Genomic DNA, 27,536 nt, shown 5'->3' on the forward strand with positions numbered 1-27,536 from the left:
CTCAACCTGTTGTTATAAATTTAGAGCGCACAATCGTAGTGGATGTTTCAAATATATTGCTTTCCCAAGGGCATCCACATGATATGGGTTGAAATTTAATGAAGAATCTTCTAACACGTGGAGATTTGTTTAGTCCGTGGAGGTTATAACTAGGAATAGACTGGAATTGTTTTCTTTTAATAAATGCCTTCTCAAATTATTGAAAGGTAGGTATTGCGTAACAAAAATATATATTATTCGTTTTTAGGGATAAATCTCCATGTATGGAAAGCGATGAGCGTTGTTCACGACTAGTTAAATTTGAAAGCGATGAGGGTTGTTCATGACTAGTTAATTTTTTTTTTTTTACCAGATTTATCTAACATATCTACCATTGAAAGGGATTTTTCTCTTTCTCACCTTTATGCAGTGAATTTTTTTTTTTCAATGGAATGTTGTTGAACGTACTAAGTTAAAAAAAGATAAAGAGAAAAATTACACATATAATTTAATTTTTAATTAAATTTTAATAAAATAAGTTTTAAATTAATAAATATTTTTAAAGAATAATTTTATATATTAAAAAAATTTGTAATTTTATATTATTTAATTAATTTTAAAAATTGTTGTTATTATGGGAGGAGTGTTATATAATATCGATGTATTTTTATTAGTTTGGGTCGTAAAAAAATCAAAATAATTTTTTCTTTATTTGTAATGTTTAAATATAAATTTTATTTTTTCGAGGCATGATGTCTCAAAGTTGTCGGGATAGTAATCCAAACCTCGAGGCATGAGGTCATCCTGGTACTTGGTAAATGAACGAATCGCCTCCATGTCATGGGTCCACCTTCTTTAGCAACTCTAACCTTTCCTCCTTGATCGATACCTACAGGGTACTTTGTACCTTATTATATCCATGAGACATTGCTTCATGCTTCTTTAGTCCTTTGAAGTTGCTAGAATAATGATCTCCAACGTGTTTTCACCTGCATTGCACTACTGTCATACTAGATACAAGTCTCTGAGTAACAACAACTCCAATGGCGTCATTGCCCCTCTGCTCATTATAGAGAGGTCCAGTATTATTGTTTATTTGTTTGGGAAGGCAACTGCCAGATCTGGTGTTGAATTGTGCAAGATGTCCAATCGTATAAGAATTTTGGTTTGCATGCTCTTGATCATAATCCTCTTCATTTGTGGCTAGGAACCCCACTATTTTGTAGCAAAGGCATTTGGAGGAGAAGCAATGCCTATCAATAATAACAATTTTAACCTTTTTTTGGAAAAGCAAATAAATCGTTCACACTACCACTAGTTTGATTGACTAGGTTTAATTCATGACATCATACATCTACTATCTAGATTGATCATTAAGAATGTACTTTTTTGTTTGAATATAGTTGTTGATTATTTGACACTGCACAATTGTCTTTGTTTCATTGATTCCATTTCTTATGAAGAGGCAATATCATTAGTATAAGATGAAAGTTGGCCTTTTTTTCAGATGCAATGGGCAATCCTATTGATTATTATTGGATGGTGGACCCTAGTTGGCGCCAAAACTGAAAAAGGCTTGCAGATTGTGGTGTTGGATTTGGCAAGGACGACATTGGAGGTAGAGATGGAAGGATTTACGTTGTTAGAGATGTAAGAATTTAAAAAGTAAGTTCCTTACATAGAACAACGAAGGACAATGCTCACAAAAAGATCACAGATCAATACACCAGTATTCTTAACGTGGTTAAAACCCTCAAAGAGGGAAACATTCCACGAGTTGAGCCAACGCGGCCACTTCCAGCAATTTATTAATGTAAATGAAAGAAAACTTACATTAGCTTCTCTCATGAACGATTACCTAACAAATGACCCTCCATGCTCTTTAAATAGAAATCATGGACCAATCAGGTGTTAAGCCACATATTAAGTGTCGGTAATACCAAGGAGAGAATGAACTGTCAGGTCACTTCATGTCTATAATATATCATGACCGTCGGATTGTAAGTTACAAAAAGTACATACTAAAGAAACAAACTTTACCTAACTATACACTAGATCAAGTTATAATTAATTATTTCCTATGTCTCGGAATATCTTAACATCCCTCCTTAAGAACAACTTGGGATAGGATTGAAGGATGCACAAAGATGACACAATAGGAGAAGAAGGGAGGCATTAGAGCCTATCCCTCCTTAATGACAACTTCCTGAATGCCAACCATAAATCGAAGTTTAGTAAACTTCGCCTCTGTGAGAGCCTTTGTAAAGATGTAGGAAAATTGATCATCAGTTGAACAATATTGCACTTCAAGAACATGGTCATGAATATGCTTTCTGATGAAGTGCATGCATAGTTCAATGTGTTTTTTGCGCTAATGTTGGACTTGATCTTTTCATAGTTGAATGTCACTTTGCTTATCACACCAAAGTATAGTCGGATGTTGCTGCTGAAAACCAAGCTCTGATACCATTTAAGAATTTGACATGGTTAAAACCCTCAAAGAGGGAAACTGTCCACGACCCGAGCCAACATGGCCACTTCAGACAATTTATTAATGTAAAAGAAAGAAAATTTACATAAGCTTCTCTCATGAATGGTTACCTAACAAATGACCCTCCATGCTCTTTACATAGAGATCATGGACCAATCAGGTGTTAAGGCACAGATCAAGTGTCGATAATATCGAGGAGAGAATGAACTATCAAATCACTTCATGTTTAGAACATATTGTGACTGTCGGATTGTAAGTTACAAAAAGTACATACTAAAGAAACACACTTTATCTAACTATACATTAGACCAAGTTACCCTTAATTATTTCCTATGTGTCGGAATAACCTAACAAGTGATCCCGGTGATGATCTAGTGATTCCATGGTCCAAAACTCTATGTTATGGGGTCATTCAGGAAGAGCCCTGTGGTGTAAGTAAATTTTCAGCGCAGACACAAACAATTCCTCTAGCATGAGAGAGCAGGTCTAGCCACAAACAAATAATCGATGGAAATGTTGAAAATAGCAACAAGAAATGCTAAATATAGAAGTGCTAAAAATAGCACTGCCATAAATAGAATTTCGGGATACCTTCCTATTTTAGTTAGTCCCTGAACTAAAATAGAGAAGTAAAATTCGAATTTGATCTTAGTAGCTGTTTGTAAAATAATTAATTAATTCATCTTGAGTTAATTAGTTGTAGAAAATCAAACATGAAGTCTATGTGGAGACATGCAACAGTTATCCCATTAATTGAGGAATTTATCCCTCAGTTAAAAAGATAAGGATGAGTTGTAATTAGTTAGCTTAGTTCACTGAGTTAAGTCTAGTTATATTAGTTCAAATAGTTTGTTGAACTAATTGTGAGTTCAGTTAGTTGATGCATGCATGCATGTAACTGCTGCACTTTAGATAACTGAATATTCTCTCATAAATAACTCATGCATGTCAGTTCAGACAGAGACCCAGTTGAGATCAGATGATGGGACAGTGTACTATCAGTTGCAGGAATATTCCTTGGAGGATATCTCTTGCATGCAGAAGGAATTCATTCCTTGAGGATTGTGCAGTTACTTCTTGAGTTTAATGAGTGTGTGATGAGGCCAATCACACACATGGCATCATTGGACCCCAAAAAAAACTTCACAAGCAAATAGGAGGCTTGGAGGGCTAAGGGAAGGCATATCTTGTGCCTATTCAGTCTGTGAGCTATATTGTTTGATTGCAGAGAGAGCAGGATAGCTTGTGAGCTGATTCTTTTTGTAATCTGAACATATCTCCACTTGTATGATAATACAAAGATTTGGGTTTTAGGTTGAGGCTTTCCCCAAGTTATTCTTTTGTGTTCATGTGTGATTGATTTCTCATTCTAAGTTATATGTGTTCTATTTGATCTTGCTCATATTTGATTAAGCTTCTGCAAAGTTTGTTGTAGAAGTAGATCTTGTATTTTGCTTTAGTATATTGCATAATCTGTTGATCTACAGTGGGAATTTGTACATGGTATCAGAGCAAAGGTGATAAAAGAAAAGAGCAATATATAAGAAGGGAGAAGTTTGAGGTTTGAGGTTCCTGAATATAGAAATCGAGTTCTTATCACATCTAAATTTCACCAATGGCGTTTAATGGTTTAAGACTCGAGTATGCCCTTGATGGCAGCTCAAATTATATAGCCTGGAAGGATCGCATGGATGCATTATTAGAGTATAATGGCCTAGAGGACTTCATTGATCAAGAAGTCCCCAAGCCGGCAGCAGCTAATGCTACAGAATTAGTGGAATGGAAGAAATGTGTGGCTAGAGCAAGGAGAATCCTCTTGGAGGGAGTTTGAGACCACATTGTCTCAAGCCTCCATGGGAAGGAGACACCATTTTCGATCTGGAAAACATTGAAAGATCTATATCAGAAAAACAACGATTAGAGGAAGCTGGCGCTGAAAGACAAGCTTCGAAAAATCAAGTGTGAAAAGGGCGACACGATCTCTACATATCTAAACAAGCTCACCACCTGTAGGGATGAGCTTGGAAGTGTAGGGATCATGATAGCCAATGATGACATGGTGAGTCTTGTACTTCTCGGTCTTCCTAAGAGCTGGCATAGCTACCAAGACACGGTTAATGGAAGAGAAAAATTGCCAGATTGGGAACGACTTTGGTCAGATCTGATGCAGGAGGAGATAAGAATAAGCACTAGAGATGGATCCTCATCAAAGCAAGATGATGAGGAAAATCTAGCCTTAGCGAGTAAGGCGAGGAAAGGGAAAGGGAAGGCATCCCATTGCAAATCTAGTTCTTCCCATGATGGGAAGAAGTTTGACGAATCAAAAGTGTGATGCTTTCATTGTTATGAAGTGGGCCATTCTGCTACAAATTGTCCACAGAATAAATCCAAGAAGGGATCCTCGAAGGGATCTGATGGTGAGGCATTGGCCTCACAGTTTGAGTTGGATTTCTCACTTATCACATGAATGGTTTCATCCATGGTGGGATGTGTGTGGTATCTGGACAGTGGAGCTTCATTCCACATGTTAGGTGACAAGAATATTTTCAGTACCTTGGAGGAGAAGGATCTCCAAATGCAGATCGAGATGGGTGATGATGGAAAATATCGTGTTCCAAGTGAAGGTATTGTTGTGTTTCAAAGGGAGCATGGAGCTCCTCTCACCCTGACTGATGTAAAGTATGTACCAGGACTGAAGAAGAATCTTGTGTCTGTCGCTATGCTAGAAGATAAAGGCTATGATGTAGTCTTTAGTAAAGTAAAGGTATTGATGAGGCATATTGGTACTGGACAGACAAAGCAAATTGGGATTCGAGTAAAGAATCTCTACAAGCTGGAAGTAGACAACTGTGCTGCATTGAGTTCCAAAGCTGAGATGGTGTAGAGCCAAGATGTTGGTGAGCTATGGCATAGAATATTGGGTCACTTGCACCATGGAGCCCTGAAGATCATGCAGTAGATTTCTACCCGACTTCCCAAGGGAAAACTAGAGCAGAAAAATACATGCAAAGGTTGTACCTTGTGTAAGTATGTGAAATCTTCCTTTCCGGATTGAGATAGTAGAGCTAGAGTAATATTGGAGCGAGCTCACTCAAATGTGTACCATTCTCTACAACCTCCACCGCTAAACAAAGGTACTATGTTATTTTTGTTAATGATTTTTCTTGTAGATGCTGGATCTACTTTATGCAAAAGAAGGATCAGACCTTCTTAAGGTTTTGTGAGTTTAAAGCCTTGGCAGAGAAAGAATCTGGAAAGAAACTGAAAGCCATGTGTAGCGACAATGGTGGAGAGTATGTCTCCCAACAGTATAAGGACTTCTGCGCCGCAGAAGGAATTAAATGAGAGTTGATAGCACCCCATAACCCACAATAGAATGGGGTGGCCGAAAGGAAGATCAGATCAATTGTGGAAGCATCTCGAACGATGTTGCATGACCAAAGCCTACCATTTCATTTGTGGGCTGAGGCATGCAATACAACAGTATACCTGTAGAACAGAAGCCCACACCATATACTGGGAATGAAGACACCTTTTCCGGGAAGCAACCAGATGTGAGTCACTTCCGAATCTTTGGATCATTAGTTTATTGTCATGTGACCAAAGATGCCGAGAAGAAGCTAGATCCAACAACTGAGTTGGGAATACTTGTGGTGTACACGGATACACCCCACAACTATTGGGTGTATCTGCCTACCAGTCAGAGGACAGTGGTATGCAGGGATATGAATTTCGATGAGCAGAAAACCATGCGAGTGTCACTTGAGAGGGAGCTCAAGTTGCATGCAAAGGAGAAAATTTTAGTTCCTAAGGAGGAGGAGCCTTAGATTGATGTGGAGCAGTTGCATGCAGAGGATCCGAGAGTGGAGACATCCACTTATGCTGAGACTTCTAGAGATGGGTGGAAATGCTCAAGGGAAGTTGACAGGTTGATGCTGGATGCGCGGGAGAATGTGGGACAACCATCTTCTCAGCACAGAAAAAGGAGGTCACCCAAGCGGTACAGTGGGTACATGGTCCTGGTTGGGGAGTATGTAGAGTCTGAATCTTCTTCATTCGAGGAGGTAATGTAGCAACTAGTCTAGGTTGATGCAATGGTAGAGAAGTACGACTCATCATTCGGAAAAGTGTGTGGGATGTTGTCCCAAGACCTCAAGACAAGTCAATGGTTAGTTCCAGATGGCTTTACAAGGTAAAGCAGGCAGCTGATGGCAGTGTTGAGAAACATAATGCAGGGTTTGTGTAGAAACTCCCACTGTAGATCAATAGATTATGCAATATACTAAAGCAAAATACAAGATCTACTTCTACAACAAACTTTACGAAAGCTTAATCGAATATGAGCAAGATCAATGAGAACACATATAGCTGAGAATGAGAAATCAATTACACATAACACAGAAGAAATAATCCAGGGAAAGCCTCAGCCTAAAACCCCAATCTCTGTATTATTATACAAGTGGAAATATGTTCAAATTACAAAAAGAATCAGCTCCCAAGCTATCTTGCTCTCTCTGCAATCAAACTGCTACTCATAGACAGTCAAAGTCTTCTCACAAACCTTCTCCTTTGCCCTCCAAGCCTCCTATTTCCTTGCACAGCTTTCCTTGGGGTCTAGTGCTACCACCTATGTGAATTGGCCTCTTCACACACTCACTAACCTCTGATCTAACTGCGCAATCCTGAAGGAGATGATTCCTTCTGCATGGATGAGTTTCCTATATAGGAAAAATCCTCCAACTGATAGTACACTGTCCCTTCCTCTGATCTTAACTGAGTCTTTGACTGAACTGACATGCATGAGTTATTTATGAGAGAATATTTAGTTATCTAAAGTGCAGCAGTTACATGCATGCATGCATTAACTAACTGAACTCACAATTAACTCCACAAACTGTTGGAACTAATCTAACTAGACTTAACTCAGTTAACTGAGCTAACTAATTACAACTCATCCTTATCTCTTTAACTGATGGTAAATTCCTCAATTAATGGAGAAATTGTTGCATGTTCCCACATAGACTTCATTTTTGATTTTCTACAACTAATTAACTCATGGTGAATTAATTAATTATTTTACAAACGGTTGTTAAGATCAAATTTGAATTTTTACTTCTCTATTTTAGTTCAGGGACAAACTAAAATAGGAAGGTATCCCAAAATGCTATTTATAACAAGGCTATTTTTAGCACTTCCATTTTTCATTCCTTATTGCTATGTCCAACACTGGTACTCGAACTGCTATTTATAGCAGTGCTATTTTTAACATTTTTATTTTTAGCATTTCTTGTTGCCATTTTCAACATTCCCTCTCAACAAGCAAGGCATTCAACTTGAACCTGATCCTAAACCTTTGGAATGTTCTCCATGCAACACTTCTCTCAAGTGTTATTGCTCCACCAACTCTAGAAACAAAGAAATCTCCCAACTGACCTCCTTGTTGGGCTAGAAACATCCTCTGATGCTGAAGCTCCCTCTGCCACTGACAAGTGCTCCCTCTGTGACCTCTGAGCTACTGCAACACTCCATGCATATCGCACTATTTCACACCTCTCTGTGCCATCCTGCACCAGTGCAACACTCCTGTGCCTCTCGCATTGTTGCAGCCTACCAGCTCTGCACTGTCTTGGGATTCCTTCACTGTAGCTCTCTCTGCCGCTCCATCTGCATCTGCCTCTACCCACTTAGCTAGTCCTACTACTCCTCGTTGGGGCTCTCGTAGCAAGGTCTAATTAAAGAGGCTGGTTACCTTAATGATCTTGCCCCTATTCCAGCCTTCTTGGGACTCTCACTCCACATCGCCCCACCTCCCACCTGGAGGTTTGGATGCATGTGATCCCTCTGCCCACTTGGCTTGAAATTTCCCCCTACTGGAGGTCTCTGCATGAGTAGATGTCTCTACTCGATCTCCTCTTGGCTTCTCTAGTTGTGGCTGTTCCACAACCTCCTAAAGCTACTTCACCAATTGTGGTTCCTCCACAATTGTCTGAGACTTCTTCTAGCACTGCATGTTGAGAGGTAACTTACTCTCCCTCTCAACCACCAAGTCTCCATCAGTTGCCTTGCTCCTCAAGGCTTTGCATGCATCTTGAACCTCAAGAGCATACAGGTTCATGACTCATGAACCGATCTGCTTCACATGTCTCATGGCGATGTGTCAAAGGAAAACCTTTCCCTTACTAAAGACTACATCATAGCCTTTGTCTTCAAGCATTGCGATCGACACCAAATTTTTCCTCAGTCCTGGTACATACTTGACATCGGTCAAGGTAATGCGAGCTCCATGCTCCCTCTAAAAAACAACCGTGCCTACACCTAAGACTCTATACTTTTCAACATTACCCATCCCTATGAGTATCTGGAGATCTTTCTCCTCCAAGGTACTGAACAAACTCTTGTCGCTGGTCATGTGGAAAGAAGCTCCACTTTCAAGAAACCAACCACATCCCACCATGGATGAAACCATGCATGCAAAGAGGGTGAAATCCAACTCGAACTGTGAGGCCAGTGCCTCACCTTCTGATCCTTCTGTTGATGCCTCGAAAATCGCTGCAACAACATTGGGGGATAACCACCCGGTCCGGACCTTAAAAGCAGCTCCTGTTCCGTTTGGTGTGGTGGCTCCGACTATTCATCTAGGTCCAGTTACCTTCTCCCTATTGCTATTGGTTTATAATGTATCTTTAACTACCAATAGACAGGGACATCAGATCACTTCTCCTTGCTGATCAGGCAAGAGAATGACCCTTAAGCTGATTTGGGCTCAGCCAAGCCACAACTAAAGTTCTGCCTCTTTGAGGAGAGGACTTAACAGAGTGTATAATTTACTCTAAATGCAAGATTATTCTATGATGCAAGCAAAAGAAACTAATCTAAATCCTATCTTAATTAGGCAGATATAGATCTAACCCAACTAAGAGCAAGATAATTAAAATATTGGGATTTAAATATGTCTTGTTTATAATGAATATCAAGTTAATGAAGTAGTTCAATTAACTGATATTATGGTTACCAAAACACATTCTATTGAGACCTTAAAACTGAAATAATAAATCAACAACATTCAGGAAGTAGTTCTCAAAATGATATTGATTATCAAATCAATAAATCCAATAATTGAATAATGATATGTAGAAATAGTTCACACACATTATTATTCAATAAATCAGTTTCATAAGACAGATTTCAGAGTAAGTAGTTACTCCAAAATGAGAGATTAATCCATAAAAACAGAGATACATAATAACAAGATTGAGACAAATTACCCATATTGACAATAATGCACAAACATGAATAAAATGACACCTTCATATCACCATAAAATTAAAACTGATATTTGAAACAGTAGTATTAGAAATACCAATTTATTGCATCCATTTCTCTGTTCTTGGTCTCCAACAGCCCTTTACATTGCTTGAACTTCTGCCTTCAAAACTAGAGCCACAATAGTGCAAGCTTTGTTCCTCATGCATAATTCAATATACAAAGGGAAAATCCTCAATAATCCCCAGATCTGAGATTTTTCACTCCTCCCTCCTACAACTCTAAATTCCAATTACAATAGTGCTTTTAGAAGCTCTAAAATTGCAGAGGAGAGAAGCCCCTTTTACATTCTACAATCTGTTATTTATAATATTTGTGAAGGAATTTTGGAGAGGAGAGTTTGTTGAAGAGAAATCTGCTAAATATAATTTTACTTGCTCCTAATTCTGATCTTCAATTGCTGGAGCATTCTCATTGCTTGAAATCCTTTTCTCCATATCTTTTCCACTGTTTTCCTGCAAAAGAAATCAAAATAAATTAAAATGCAATCAAAATATCATTTCTGGCAATTAAATCAAACCCAATCAAATTCTATTTAAATAAATAATTAAAAACAAAATATAAGCTCTGTATTTGATGCTTGGAATGGTTTGATTGGTAAATGATATTATTGACCAATGGATCTTCAATTAGAAGAGGCTTTGGACAAATGAAATTGAAAACAATAACTCAGAATTTTGATTTTGTTTTCAAAATTTGGAGCCTGATCTTCTGCCTGATTTTTGGCCCATTAAATGATCAAATCTGTTGGTGAAACCTCCCTCAAAATGTTCTCCTTGATTTTCTCTTTCCAATGAGCCGTCCTGGGCCTCATTCGGCCAAGTAGAACTCAATTTATGAGCTTCCAAAGTTGATGGGTCAAATCTGATGTAAATCTGGAAATTCTGTTGCTGGGCTAAAAAAAATGAGAATTTGAATTAAAAATTAAGTCCTAAATTAGTCCCTAATTAATTCTAATTTAATTGCTAATTATAAACTAAACTATTTATTAATTTAACTAACTAATGATTTATAAACAAATCCATTCTTAATTAAAAACTAATCAATATTAATCTAATTAAAAAAACTAATTAATATGAATCTAAATGATATTTAAATTAATTAAATATTACATATAATTAATTATTTTAAATAATATAATATATTACATATTAATTAATTTAATTAATATAATGTAATACATATAGTATACTAATATATTAACTAATATTAATACACATTAACCTACACTACTTCTTATCATACGTTTAACATATTTAAACATATCAAATTAAACATATATCACACCATACCTTACTCACCTACTCCACTCATAATATATAAAAAAACATTAAAACTAACAATCTTACCATACGTATGAGTTCATGTACCAATTCGTTGAACCAAACTATTTAACTTTGTTTGTATTCCTTTTCACTTATCGGCCATCGGGAGTTTCGCTTATCGGCAATTCGCATCGGGATGGTAATGAGTGTCGGCCCTTTTAAGATGTGTTAAACCAAAATCCCCGATGCGAAGATATGTTATCGGGTGGCTTAATATGTTGCGAATAAACTTGTGACCCGATATCGCATCGGGGTTTTGAAAATGGGTATTTCGGGGGCTTTTAAAATGTTTCACATAAAACTTCCGATGCGAAGTCCCGACGCGATCAAAATAATTTTATTATATGTTTTTTTGTTTTAAATTTTAATTTAATTAAATTAATTATATTTAATATATTAATTAATTTAATTAATTTAAAATTTAATTTTAAACATAATTTTTTTTATTTTTGTTTTATTTTTATGAATATAAGTTTCTAAACTACAGCGACTTATAAAATAAATAAAAAAATAAAAATAAACTGCAGCCACTTGAATGTTTGGATTTTTTAAGATTAGGATTCGATTTGAAAATTGGAGTGAATTTCTTAACAATCCTGATAATTAATGATTTGGCTGCATAATGAAAAATGTTAGTAAAGCTCTCTACAAGTTAATATTTAAACTGAATGCATTATTGAACTAATTTATTTACAAAATGCGATATTGTACATTTATGCATTTTTAACCCAGGCTAGATAAATGATGAGACTTTCAAAGGAGTGCCATTTTCAAACCAGTTGACCAAATGAGGTGAAACAAGCGTCAATGTGAAGCTTATAAAAAATCGATTCTAACAAAGCAATCAAAACAAGAATCTAAAGAAAACTAAAAATTAACGAAAGCGTAGGGCAATCAATTAAAATAAAAATAAAAAAGGTGCTTAGCAAAATTTTTTATAGAAAGGGTCCCCATTATTCGAAGCGGACGCATCAATAATGGGGGGTGTTGTATTTTTACCACAACAATTGGCGACACACAGGAGAAGAACCAGTTATCTCTGTTATGAATGAGATTTTCCTAAAATTAAAGCAAAAATAATTAAAGAAGAGAAGATTATGCTTGAAATGCTTGACTTAGTTCATTAGTCTGAATAAAAACCAGAATCATCTAACTGTAATTTTTCTTAAAATTCTTCATAAATTAAAATATTTCAAAACTCTATATCAGTCATTAATTAGCTGGAGGGATAAAGCAGGGGTCACTTTACAGCTTAGCTTTCAAAATATACTTGTTTGTCACAGGTAGAGCCACTGTTGCCAGCAAACGTCTATAGTTTCGACAGGGTTACCTTTCAATCATAAATGATTCAGAATCCCATCTGTTTAAGAATTATTGATCTAGAGATAAATCCATTTATATATGTATTACTTTTTATTTTATTTTTTATTTTTTTATTTTTTTTTATTAAATCTTAAAAGCCATTGTCCTAGTATGGTAGCCAGATAGTTGACAATGCCATTCACTGGTTAAAATTGGACTGAACAAGCTGGCTCGTGATGAGACCCCTTGTCTTATAATTGTTTGCAATCATAAGCCATTACCCTGGTTTGTTTAGCAATGTTGGTAATGTCAGCCTATTTTCCCCTATGATCATGGTAAGCAGGCTCACGATGAGACCTCTTACCTTTTAAGTTTAAATATATTTCTGGATTATTCTCTAGAAAAATAAGACTCTTTGAGACAGGGAGAATCATTGACTCCTTAAGAGTTAAGAATGACAATTTCAGAGTTAAAGGTGCTTTGCTGTAAAGTGTCTTTACTTGGTTAAAAATAACTTTTCTTGACTGATAATAGAACTCTGAAAGATCTTAATAAAATTTTGAAATCTCAAAATGATTACAATTTGATGAAAAAGAAAATTTTCAGATTTTATGATACTTTGCCAACTTCTCTTGATTGGTAATCTCTTCCTTAAATATGTTTACCTTTATAATAAGAAAATAAAACTCTTTTAAGAGATTTAAGAAAAAGCTAATAGGTAACTATTAACAATTTTTTTCTCCATGAATGCTGACCATAGTTAGGTAACAAGAAGGCCTTTCATATAAATCACAGCAAAGTCACCAAAATCAAAACTGAAAACAAAAAGGAAAGAATTCTTATGCTAAAGTGAAAAAAGAAATCAGCAAACAAAAATAAAAATAAAAACAAAGAAATCTCTAAGAATGAAAAGGAAAATCTATGTTTCGCAAGATAAACTCAAACAAGAATGTTTGTACCAATGCCTCAACAATATGAAGAAAAGGAAAATAAGCATGTAATCATTCCTTCTTATGTTGAGAGTTAGAAAAACATACCTTGCAGAGTTGTGAATGCTTTAGGCTTTTAGATAATTGTGATCGTAAAATTCAGCCACAATGAATAATTTCTGTTTGATATGAATTTTCTTGTTTCCAAGCATTATCTTAATCATTTTCTAAAAAAAAAGAATGCTTAGAGAAACAAACTAAAGGTTCAGAAACTTCCTGGTGTGGTTGTTTCAATGAGGATTATTGCTGCTTCTTGAAATAAAGCCAGGAGAAGGGTATGGACTTTCGAAAATATGATCTGGCAGAGGATTGAAAGCTTTAAATGGAGAGCTGCAAAACAGAGTTTTATATCAGCATAATTTAAAAACAAAAATGAAACTAGAATGATGAAATGGAAATGAATGAAAATGGGCACATGAATCTTACCATTGGGTAATTGCTTTTGATCTTACCTGAAAGGTATCAATTTCCCCAAACTAGCTGACTCCTTATTTTAATTATCATTAAAAACATGAAGAAATCCCACTAACCAAAATCCTATAACCCAAAATCATTATTTATTTTATTTAAACTAAAGCAAGCAGTAAAATGTAAAAATAGATTGCTTAGTGTTCAAGGGAGTTGAAATTAAAGCAAATGCATCAAAAATGAGAATGAGAATTTGCAGCAATGACTGTTTCTCAAAATATCACAAGTTTCATATAAATTCCATGATTTTATAAATAGTTCGGAATCAGGACCAAATCTACGATAATAAAATTTAAATATGAAGATAGAGAGGTCTTGAATTCCATTTTTAATTATGGAATTATATATTTAAACTAAAATGTATGAGAAATTGAAATAATTTGGATATGCTGCAAATTGGTCATTAACTGCTTTTTTACCATAGTGGTTACCCAAGCTCGCTTTTAAAATAACACATTGCCGTATCGGATGATTCACATAACATGTTTCTTCACTATGCTTCAAATTTAATCTACAGAACTTCACCTTTATTGCTATGCCATATATCGATTAAATGTTAATGGCTCATAGGCATGCATTGGAAGCTATTGCATCGGAGATTGCAATGGCAAATTGCCGATGAGAACATGTGCAATGAAATGAAGCGATCGCATCATTAAAGAAATATTATATCGGGGATCAGAGAATAAATTGCATCGTGCTTCCCATATTGCAAAATACACATTGTAGATTCAGAGAGGTGATGTGAGCGTAAGAATGTGATGAAATGATTGCAATATCGGCGATGCGATGGAAGTCGTAGCTAATCGGAAATCGGCAAATTTTGGTTACCCGATGTAACACATTATATTTTTTTGCGATGCCGATATGCGATGAAGAGCGGACCCGATAACTTTTATGATGGGATTTCAATAATCAAATCGGATCCGAGATATCGGCCGTAAATAAAACTGCAAGGGAGCGATTGCGATATCAGCGATGCGATGGATGACGTAAATCGGCGATCGGCAATCTTAAGCACTCGATGTAACACAATATGATTGTTGCGACGCCGATATGCGATGAATGACGTGGCTAATCGGCGATCGCGATCGACAATGTTATGCGCATGATTTAACAATTCTTAATATGCCGATATGTGATGAAGAGTGGACCCGATAATTTTATGTTGAAAATTTGATAACATATCGGATCTGAAACATCGGCCTCCTTTAAAGTTATACTCCTACCATTATTGCGATTGAACAGACGCGATATTTTTTATGAATTTTCTTTGAATTTCATATCGGGTCCAGAATTCTGTGTTTATCGCAATATCAGTAAACTCGATTATCGGCGATTCATGTTCATAGAAGTACACTTCGTTTGGAAAGCTCCGATATGCGAAATGCGATATGGCATATGAGTAAGATAATACATCGGAGGTCTTTGATGAACAATTCTTTATCAAAAGAAATACTAAGAACTATTTCCGATGAAATCTTATGATGCGAATGGGTTTTCTAATGAATGAAAGCAAAGCTAAAAAAATGCTTAAATTCTAATGAATCAGAATTGAATTTCCCTGAACCTGTTTGCAAATTTAAAATGAGTTTGCTGCTTACTTCAAGTTTTGAAAAGAAATAAAAACATGCAAATAAAACAGAACATAAATAAAAAATAAACTAAGAAAAACAGAACTAATAATGGATGAAAATCAAGTTGTAAATGCGTACCTGAAAAGAATTTGTCTATAAATTTTACCTGATAAATCTTCAAATTCTTCCTTTGATTAAAATCATCTCATTATTTATTTTAAATCTAAGTGCGCAATCAGCGTAAATGAAATCAATCATTCATGTTCATGGAATATAAAATTTACCAGAAATAAATATGAAACTATGCTTCCTTTTCGAAGTGAAGTAACAATTTATTACCTCTGCTAATTCCGAATTAATCTTGAGAAAAATCTGTATTGTTATAGTGACTTTTTAATAATGCCTTTAGTAAATAGACATGATGCGTTTTTACAGAATCAGATAATAAACTAAAGATTAGAATGAGATTAAGCCACTAATTGTAGAAAAATGTCGAAACAGATTTAATTGTGTGCACTTGGCAAAATGGGCATCCTTAAGATCAGCTTTTGGCAAATTCCGAGGAATATAATATGAACTTCATATGATTGTTGTGACAGGTTAGATTGACTGATAATGATTGAATTAGAATTAGGCTTATCATAGTCAATCATACATCTCATAGGATAATGGGATCATGAAGCTTTTATATCTTCAAATCCTTACCATAGAAATTTGAAAAGAAAATCTTAGAAGGAAATCTCGAAATGAAGAAAAGTGGCTTTGAGGCAATCGATACCAAATGCAACTTTAATTGAATTTAATCAAGATATTATTCGAAATAGGCAGAGTAGAGATATTGCTATAAGAAATTTCAAAAAGGAAAGCAAGAATTAAAATTTTCTGATAAGGAAAAAATGTTTCCACTGAACATGCATGAGAAGGCTGATTGTTTTGTTTTATTTTTTAATCTACAGAGCTATTACAAATAAATTAACTACATAAAACAAGCTAGCTAAATTAATTCTACTCCTATTCTAACCATATACATGAAAATGACTAGGTATAATCATATTTCCAGTGTAGCGATTTTCTCATTTTTATTCCCGCGTTTATGTACAGTTCAAATGTTAGTAATAAAAATACAGATTTGACTAAACTAAGGAAAATAAATATGAAATCAGAATGTACAGTTATTGTTAGGAATTTAATTAAAATCTCTCTCTCTTGAAATTTCCTTTCCAATTGACTACCAATTGGATCATAAAAATCTGGATGGATTTCTATTAAGGATTGAGAAATGTTCAAAGGAAGAGATAACATGCCAGATTGTAAAGATGAGATTTTAAATTCAAAGGCTTGGAAAGAATTGTTAGTATTATGTACAAATGTTAAATTATTGACAATTTTCCTTGAAGGAAAAATTTCCAAACAATTTTCAAATGAGTCAATGAAAAATGAATGGAAATCTTTCCAATGAAATGGAAAATTATTAATTGAATTGAATTGCTGGCCAGATTGCAAAAATACATTCTCTTGTTGACATTGCCTTTGAAAAGATAGAAGCTTCTGATGAAACATTAGCATTGATTTAAATTAGAATATTAATATCTTTTGATGCTGATGATTATAATATGAAACTTGAATTTCCCAATTGGGCAATGCATCGATTGAGTGTTTGATAGTAAGGCGCTCAATATGCCATCGAAGAGTGTGAAAATTTTGCAAAATAAAATCAGAAAATAAATCTAAGTTTAAACAAAATAGCTGTGAAAGAAAAACTAAAATGAAATCATTATTTGTACAACTAATGTTACAACACCTTTGGGATCGTTTTGAAATGATTTCATTTTCACAAGGAATGGCCAGAATTATGGAATTTGAAAAATTTTGAATTCCAACTTGTGAAATAGAAAACGAATTAAGATTATGAATAGGAATGAGAGTTTGATCCTCATATGAATCATAAATTGGAATGTTTTCTTGAATGGTGAAATCATGAAGATAATTTGCTGCTCTAAAATGAGGATTAGTTGGGATAATTTCTAAATTGAAGCGTTCCTCATTCTCAGATGTTATTTGAATTTTATCATGAGGATTCTCTTGAGAAAAATTGAAATCAACATCCTCAATGTCAGAGTAATCATCATAAATGACCTCACAAGACTCTCTAGAATTCCCTTCAATCTCATCCAATATATCTAAACAAGGAGGAACAAGCATTTCATGTTCATTAATGGCAAAAGAATGATCGGTTATTATTTCTTTATCTTGATAAAACTTTAATGGTAATTCATTTAAATCATCCTCTTTAATTTCTGAAATATCATTGATACTAAGAGGAAAAATATTACCATTATTGAAAATATCAGGATAAAGGGAAAAATGTGAACCTGAAACAATGCATTTAAAACTGTCTCTGTTTGAGAGCTCTTGTGCATTATGCTCATTGTAAATTTCAGATTGCAGATCATTCCTTTGCGTGCACATACTTTCTTGGAGAACACTGCTTTGCTGCTCTGATTTCGGCATTTGCTCATCATAGAAAAATTCAGAAATTTGTACAGCAGTTTGCATTTTATTATTTGCTTTGATTGTTGCTTGTACTTGCTGATTTGCAATTTGATTTTCCGAATTTACTTCAAAGTAGATTTCAAATGGCAAGGCGGCCTTTTCTCCAAAATTGTTGTTGTTGTCTTCTTGCATTTGATTAGAAATATCTTCTAAGCTTTGTGAAACCACTTCATCACCATTTATTTGCACATCCAAATTGGGATTCTCATTTATATTGGAAGGGGATAGAACAAAGCTTGAATCAATTTCATATGGATTGGGAATGGTTGGAAGAGAACTAATATATTTAAACCAATCTAATGATTCTTTTTTCGTAGGTTTATCTTCGTCCTTAAATCTTAAACAATTCAAGTGAAATCGAATATGAAAATCATTAACAGACTCATTTTTAAACCTTCGTAGATATTCGATTCCTTCACATACCTGTTCATAATCGTAGCCGTCAAATTTACACATGAAAATTGTAACAAATTGATCCCAGCTATGGATTGAGGCAACTAGAAGAGTTTTGCACCAGTTTCTGGCTTTTGCCGCAAATGTGAGAGTAAAGATTCTGCATAAGATGCCTTCATCAATTCCTTGAAAATCGTAATTTGACACATTTTGAATAAATTTAAAGACATGGTTAAACGCAGAAGAATTTCTCTTACCATTAAACTTTACCTGAGACAAGAGTCTTATCACTTCGGGTGGAGTATTGGAAGATGCACGTCCATGGATACAACTCCAAATTGGAAGTTTGAGAGGAGTCATCGCAATAAATAAAGAATTAAAATTGAAAAGACTCCAACAGACAAAAATCTCAGGCCCTCCTTCTAGCGCCAAAAATGTTGATGCCTCGAAAATCGCTGCAACAACATTGGGGGATAACCACCCGGTCCGGACCTTAAAAGCAGCTCCTTTTCCGTTTGGTGTGGTGGCTCCGACTGTTCATCTAGGTCCAGTTACCTTCTCCCTATTGCTATTGGTTTATAATGTATCTTTAACTACCAATAGACAGGGACATCAGATCACTTCTCCTTGCTGATCAGGCAAGAGAATGACCCTTAAGCTGATTTGGGCTCAGCCAAGCCACAACTAAAGTTCTGCCTCTTTGAGGAGAGGACTTAACAGAGTGTATAATTTACTCTAAATGCAAGATTATTCTATGATGCAAGCAAAAGAAGCTAATCTAAATCCTATCTTAATTAGGCAGATATAGATCTAACCCAACTAAGAGCAAGATAATTAAAATATTGGGATTTAAATATGTCTTGTTTATAATGAATATCAAGTTAATGAAGTAGTTCAATTAACTGATATTATGGTTACTAAAACACATTCTATTGAGACCTTAAAACTGAAATAATAAATCAACAACATTCAGGAAGTAGTTCTCAAAATGATATTGATTATCAAATCAATAAATCCAATAATTGAATAATGATATGTAGAAATAGTTCACACACATTATTATTCAATAAATCAGTTTCATAAGACAGATTTCAGAGTAAGTAGTTACTCCAAAATGAGAGATTAATCCATAAAAACAGAGATACATAATAACAAGATTGAGACAAATTACCCATATTGACAATAATGCACAAACATGAATAAAATGACACATTCATATCACCATAAAATTAAACTGATATTTGAAACAGTAGTATTAGAAATACCAATTTATTGTATCCATTTCTCTGTTCTTGGTCTCCAACAGCCCTTTACATTGCTTGAACTTCTGCCTTCAAAACTAGAGCCACAATAGTGCAAGCTTTGTTCCTCATGCATAATTCAATATACAAAGGGAAAATCCTCAATAATCCCCAGATCTGAGATTTTTCACTCCTCCCTCCTACAACTCTAAATTCCAATTACAATAGTGCTTTTAGAAGCTCTAAAATTGCAGAGGAGAGCAGCCCCTTTTACATTCTGCAATCTGTTATTTATAATATTTGTGAAGGAATTTTGGAGAGGAGAGTTTGTTGAAGAGAAATCTGCTAAATATAATTTTACTTGCTCCTAATTCTGATCTTCAATTGCTGGAGCATTCTCATTGCTTGAAATCCTTTTCTCCATATCTTTTCCACTGTTTTCCTGCAAAAGAAATCAAAATAAATTAAAATGCAATCAAAATATCATTTCTGGCAATTAAATCAAACCCAATCAAATTCTATTTAAATAAATAATTAAAAACAAAATATAAGCTCTGTATTTGATGCTTGGAATGGTTTGATTGGTAAATGATATTATTGACCAATGGATCTTCAATTAGAAGAGGCTTTGGACAAATGAAATTGAAAACAATAACTCAGAATTTTGATTTTGTTTTCAAAATTCGGAGCCTGATTTTCTGCCTGATTTTTGGCCCATTAAATGATCAAATCTGTTGGTGAAACCTCCTTCAAAATGTTCTCCTTGATTTTCTCTTTCCAATGAGCCGTCCTGGGCCTCATTCGGCCAAGTAGAACTCAATTTATGAGCTTCCAAAGTTGATGGGTCAAATCTGATGTAAATCTGGAAATTCTGTTGCTGGGCTAAAAAAAATGAGAATTTGAATTAAAAATTAAATCCTAAATTAGTCCCTAATTAATTCTAATTTAATTGCTAATTATAAACTAAACTATTTATTAATTTAACTAACTAATGATTTATAAACAAATCCATTCTTAATTAAAAACTAATCAATATTAATCTAATTAAAAAAACTAATTAATATGAATCTAAATGATATTTAAATTAATTAAATATTACATATAATTAATTAATTTAAATAATATAATATATTACATATTATAATATATTACATATTAATTAATTTAATTAATATAATGTAATCCATATAGTATACTAATATATTAACTAATATTAATACACATTAACCTACACTACTTCTTACCATACGTTTAACATATTTAAACATATCAAATTAAACATATATCACACCATACCTTACTCACCTACTCCACTCATAATATATAAAAAAACATTAAAACTAACAATCTTACCATACGTATGAGTCCATGTACCAATTCGTTGAACCAAACTATTTAACTTTGTTTGTATTCCTTTTCACTTATCGGCCATCGGGAGTTTCGCTTATCGGCAATTCGCATCGGGATGGTAATGAGTGTCGGCCCTTTTAAGATGTGTTAAACCAAAATCCCCGATGCGAAGATATGTTATCAGGTGGCTTAATATGTTGCGAATAAACTTGTGACCCGATATCGCATCGTGTTTTGAAAATGGGTATTTCGGGGGCTTTTAAAATGTTTCACATAAAACTTCCGATGCGAAGTCCCGACGCGATCAAAATAATTTTATTATATGTTTTTTTGTTTTAAATTTTAATTTAATTAAATTAATTATATTTAATAATTTAATTAATTTAAAATTTAATTTTAAACATAAATTTTTTTATTTTTGTTTTATTTTTATGAATATAAGTTTCTAAACTACAGCCACTTATAAAATAAATAAAAAAATAAAAATAAACTGCAGCCACTTGAATGTTTGGATTTTTTAAGATTAGGATTCGATTTGAAAATTGGAGTGAATTTCTTAACAATCCTGATAATTAATGATTTGGCTGCATAATGAAAAATGTTAGTAAATCTCTCTACAAGTTAATATTTAAACTGAATTCATTATTGAACTAATTTATTTACAAAATGCGATATTGTACATTTATGCATTTTTAACCCAGGCTAGATAAATGATGAGACTTTCAAAGGAGTGCCATTTTCAAACCAGTTGACCAAATGAGGTGAAACAAGCGTCAATGTGAAGCTTATAAAAAATCGATTCTAACAAAGCAATCAAAACAAGAATCCAAAGAAAACTAAAAATTAACGAAAGCGTAGGGCAATCAATTAAAATAAAAATCAAAAAGGTGCTTAGCCAAAATTTTTATAGAAAGGGTCCCCATTATTCGAAGCGGACGCATCAATAATGGGGGGTGTTGTATTTTTACCACAACACCTTCCAAGGATCCCTTCTTGGATTTCTTCAGTGGACAATTTGTAGCTAAATGGCCCACCTCATGACAATGAAAGCATCACACTTTTGATTTTTCAAACTTCTTCCCACCATGGAAAGAACCGGATTTGGGATGAGAATCCTTCTCCTTCCATTTCTTTGCCTTACTCGCTAAGGCACATTTTTCTTCATCCTCCTTAGAGGAAGAACCATCTTTGGTGCTTCTTCTTATCTCCTCCTGCATCAGATCTGACCAAAGTCGTTCCCAATCAGGCAGTCTCTCTCTTCCATTTATCGAGTCTTGGTAGCTATGCCAGCTCTTAGGAAGACCGACGAGTGCAAGACTCACCATGTCATCATCAGCTGTCGTGATCTCTACACTTCCAAGCTCATCCCTATAGGTGGTGAGCTTGTTCAGATATGTAGAGATCATGTCGCCCTTTTCACACTTGATTTTCCAAAGCTTGTCTTTCAATGCCAACTTCCTCTGATCACTGTTGTTCTGATATAGATCTTTCAATGTTTTCCACATCGAAAACGGTGTCTCCTTCCCATGGAGACTTGAGACTAGGTGGTCTTGAACTCCCTCCAGAAGGATTCTCCTTGCTCTAGCCACACATTTCTTCCATTCTGCCAATTCTGTAGCATCAGTCAGCTTGGGGAATTCTTGATCAATGAAGTCCTTTAGACCGTTATCCTCTAATACTACTTCTATGTGATCCTTCCAAAATATATAATTCCAGCTGCCATCAAGGGCATACTCAAGTCTTAAACCGTTGAATGCCATTGGTGAAATTGAGATGTGATAAGAACTCGATTTATATATTCAGGAACTTCAAACTTCAAACTTCTCCCTTCTTTCATATTGTTCTTCACTTTGATCACCTTTGCTCTGATACCATGTAGAAATTCCCACTATAGATCAACAGATTATGCAATATACTAAAGCAAAATACAATATTTACTTGTACAACAAACTTTGCGGAAGCTTAATCGAATATGAGCAAGATCAATGAGAACACATATAACTGAGAATGAGAAATCAATCACACATAACACATAAGAAATAACCCAGGGAAAGCCTCAGCCTAAAACCCCAATCATTGTATTATCATACAAATGGAAATATGTTCAGATTACAAAAATAATCAGCTCCCATGCTATCATGCTCTCTTTGTAATCAAACTGCTGCTCATAGACAGTCAAAGGCTTCTCAAAAACCTTCTCCTCTGCCCTCTAAGCCTCCTATTTCCTTGCGCAGTTTTCCTTGGGGTCCAGTGCTTCCACCTGTGTGAATTGGCCTCTTCACACACTCACTAACCTCTGATCTAACTACACAATCCTTAAGGAGATGATTCCTTCTGCATGGATGAGTTTCCTATATAGGAAAAATCCTCCAACTGATAGTATGCTGTCCCTTCCTCTGATCTCAACTGGGTCTTTGACTGAACTGACATGCATGAGTTATTCATGAGAGAATATTCAGTTATCTAAAGTGCAATAGTTACGTGCATGCATGCATTAACTAACTGAACTCACAATTAATTCCACAAACTGTTGGAACTAATCTAACTGGAATTAACTCAGTTAACTATGTTAACTAATTACAACTCAATATTACAACTCATTCCTGTCTCTTTAACTGATGGATAAATTCCTCAATTAATGGAGAAACTGTTGCACGTCCCTACATAGACTTCATGTTTGATTTTCTACAACTAATTAAGTCATGGTGAATTAATTAATTATTTTACAAACAACTACTAAGATCAAATTCAAATTTTTATTTCTCTATTTTAGTTCAGGGACTAACTAAAATAGGAAGGTATCTTGAAATGCTATTTATAGCAAGCCTATTTTTAGCACTTTCATTTTTCAGTCCTTGTTGCTTGTCCAACACTTGTACCCAAATTGTTATTTATAGTAGTGCTATTTTTAGAACTTCTATTTTTAGCATTTCTTGTTGCCATTTTCAATAGTTTGTTTCCCGTGGTTTCTCACAGGACGAGGGGATCCTACGATGAGACCTTTGCTCCTATAGCAAGGTACTCATCTATCAGATCGATGTTGGCACTATCAGCTCAGATGGGTTGGAAGATCCATCAGATGGATGTGAAGACAACATTCCTCAATGGGAAGATTGAGGAGGAGGTGTACATTGAGTAGCCAAAGGGTTTCAAGACCTTCGATCATGATTCACATGTGTGCCAACTCAAGAGGGCTTTGTATGGGCTAAAGCAAGCACCCCGTGCTTGGTACACTAGGATCGACAGCTATTTCACTGGGTTGGGCTTCACCAAGAGTGAAGCAGATGTGAACCTTTACCACATCATGGTAGAAGGTAAGCCATTGATCATTTTTCTTTATGTCGATGATCTGATTTTGACAGGTGATGATCAGCTAATCTAGTCTTGCAAGGAGGACCTTGCAAGAGAGTTCGAAATGAAAGACATGGGTCTTATGCACTACTTTCTAGGCATGGAGGTGTGGTAGAAAGATGGTGAAGTATTTGCGTCTCAAGGCAAGTATGCCAATGAGATACTCAGGCGCTTTCACATGGAGAAGTGCAAGCCCATGCAAACTCCTCTAGCTGGGAACTTGAGGAAGGAGGATGCTACTTCAGGTGAGGTAGTAGTTGCTACTATTTATCGACAACTTGTGGGTTCACTTATGTATCTGGTGAACACACTACCAGACTTATGCTTTGTGGTGAACCAACTGAGTCAAGCTATGGTTCAGCCTACCAAGCTGTTTTGGAAGGTAGCGGAGCATGTGTTGAGATACCTTAGAGGCACATCTCAATTTGGATTGTGGTATAGACGGACAGAGGGAGTGAAGCTTCAGGGCTTCACAGATGCGGATTGGGCAGGGAGTCCATCAGACCGGGAGAGAACTTCTGGAGGAATCTTCAACCTAGGTTCAGTTGTAGTTTCCTGGTACAACAGGAAATAGAGGTCAGTTGCACTTAGCTCAGCAAAGGCTGAATACATGGCTACTAGTCAGGCTACATGTGAGGCCATTTAGATGTAGAAGATTCTAGTGGGATTGTTTGGTCAAAGGATGGATCCAACTGTGATCTACTGTGATAATCAACATTGTATCAAACTCTCTGAAAATCTAATTTTTCATGACAGGTCCAAGCACATTGATATCCGGTATCACCATCTTCGAGACTGTGTGGTCAAGAGGATCATGTTATTGCTGTATGTTTCGACCAAAGAACAGGATGCAGATATTTTGACGAAGGCATTGTCAAAATGCAAGTTCGAGTTCCACAGAGACAGGATTGGGGTTACTGATAATCCCTTTCTTGTTGAGAGGGAGTTTTGAAAATAGCAACAAGAAATGCTAAATATAGAAGTGCTAAAAATAACATTGCCATAAATAGCATTTCAGGATACCTTTCAAATTTGATCTTAGCAGCTGTTTGTAAAATAATTAATTAATTCATCTTGAGTTAATTAGTTGTAGAAAATCAAACATAAAGCCTATGTGGACACATGCAACAATTATCCCATTAATTGATGAATTTATCCCTTAGTTAAAGAGATAAGGATGAATTGTAATTAGTTAGCTCAGCTAACTGAGTTAAGTCCAATTAGATTATTTCAAATAGTTTGTTGAACTAATTGTGAGTTCAGTTAGTTAATGCATGCATGCATGTAACTACTGCACTTCAGATAACTGAATATTCTCTCATAAATAATTCATGCATGTCAGTTTAGAAAGAGACCTAGTTGAGATCAGATGATGGGATAGTGTACTATCAGTTGTAGGAATATTCCTTGGAGGATATCTCTTGCATGCAAAAGGAATTCATTCCTTGAGGATTGCACAGTTACTTCTTCAGTTTAGTGAGTGTGTGATGAGGCCAATCACACAGGTGGCATCATTGGACCCCAAGAAAAACTGCACAAGGAGATAGGAGGCTTGGAGGGCTGAGGGAAGGCATATCTTGTGTCTATTCAGTCTATGAGCTGTATTGTTTGATCGCAAAGAGAGAAGGATAGCTTGTGAGCTGATCCTTTTTGTAATTTGAACATATTTCCACTTGTATGATAATACAAAGATTGGGGTTTTAGGCTAAGGCTTTCCCCGGGTTATTCCTCTGTGCTCATGTGTGATTGATTTCTCATTCTCAGTTATTTGTGTTCTATTTGATCTTGCTCATATTCGATTAAGCTTCCGCAAAGTTTGTTGTAGAAGTAGATCTTGTATTTTGCTTTAGTATATTGTATAATCTGTTGATCTATAGTGGGAATTTCTCATGGAAAATTTTAGGGGCGAATTTTCGCCATTGGGCTAAATTAAGGGGTTTTATATTTTTATTGGGTGAATATTTTGTATCATAGTACGTTGTTACAAATCACCTCAAATTTATTTTATAAAAAAATTAAGTATGGAGGTTAGCCCACCTTATTTTAAAGGAGAGGGTAAAAAAGTAAATTTAGCCCTTGAAATTAGGAGTTACAATCTTCCATTTGCCCTCATTTTTAAGAAAATGTATTTATGATAGTTGTAAATAAAAATATAAATACAGTGGAGGTATGGTAAATAAATAAAAGCTCTTTTTATACTTACTCCAAAGGTATGGTAAATAAATAAAAATACAAATAAACTAGAGATATGGTAAATAAATAAAACCTCTTTTTATATTTAGTCCATAACCCTCTTTCTATTTAAGAAGGCTCAAGAATTTTTTATATTTACTCCATATGTCACCTTATATTTATGAACACGCAAGCGTTTAAATAAATAAAAATATAAATAAAGTGGAGGTATGGCAAATAAATAAAACCTCTTTTTATACTTCAAAGGTATGGTAAATAAATAAAAATATAAATAAACTATAGGTATGGTAAATAAATAAAACCTCTTTCTATATTTAGTCCATAACCCTCTTTCTATTTAAGAAGGCTAAAAAAAGAGGTTTTATTTAATTGAATCCTATGGGCCACATACCATATTTATAAAAAAGGTATGGTAAATTAATAAAAATATAAATAAAGGAGAGGTATGGTAAATAAATAAAACATTTTTTATATTTACCATGGGCCAAATTATTATTAATACCATGCAAAAAAACATTATTAACCCTAATATTAGTATTAATAAAAATAAAGATAGCACATGGTATTAACCCATGGTATTCACATGGAATGCAACCTATTTAAAGGGGGGAATTAAACTAGCATAGATCCATCTTTACTCTGGATCAAATATCGTGATATGCAAACTAACATAGAGTGGAAAAATATTTGATCCCTCTTGGGGCTTGGTAGATCAAGAGTAAAAATGGATCTTGTAATTTAATGTCACTTAAACATTTTAACTTGGTTAAAATAAAAAAATAAAATAAAAATCAATTATTAATTTTATTAATTTTTATAGATTAATAATAGTAGTTTTTAAGCTCCAGGTTTATGATAACCCATGGTAATACGATGGTATTCATGTGAGCATGTAGACTATTTAAAGGGGAAATTCTATCAGGTTAGATCCATCTTAATTCCGGGTCTACCAAGTGCTGGGAGGGATAAATATATTTCATCCCTCTAAGAGTGGTAGATGT

The sequence above is a fragment of the Pinus tabuliformis genome, chromosome 9 (genome assembly GCF_031772625.1).
Source record: "Pinus tabuliformis cultivar Carrire ecotype Pingquan chromosome 9, CPIR1, whole genome shotgun sequence".
In the NCBI taxonomy this organism is placed as follows: domain Eukaryota; kingdom Viridiplantae; phylum Streptophyta; class Pinopsida; order Pinales; family Pinaceae; genus Pinus; species Pinus tabuliformis.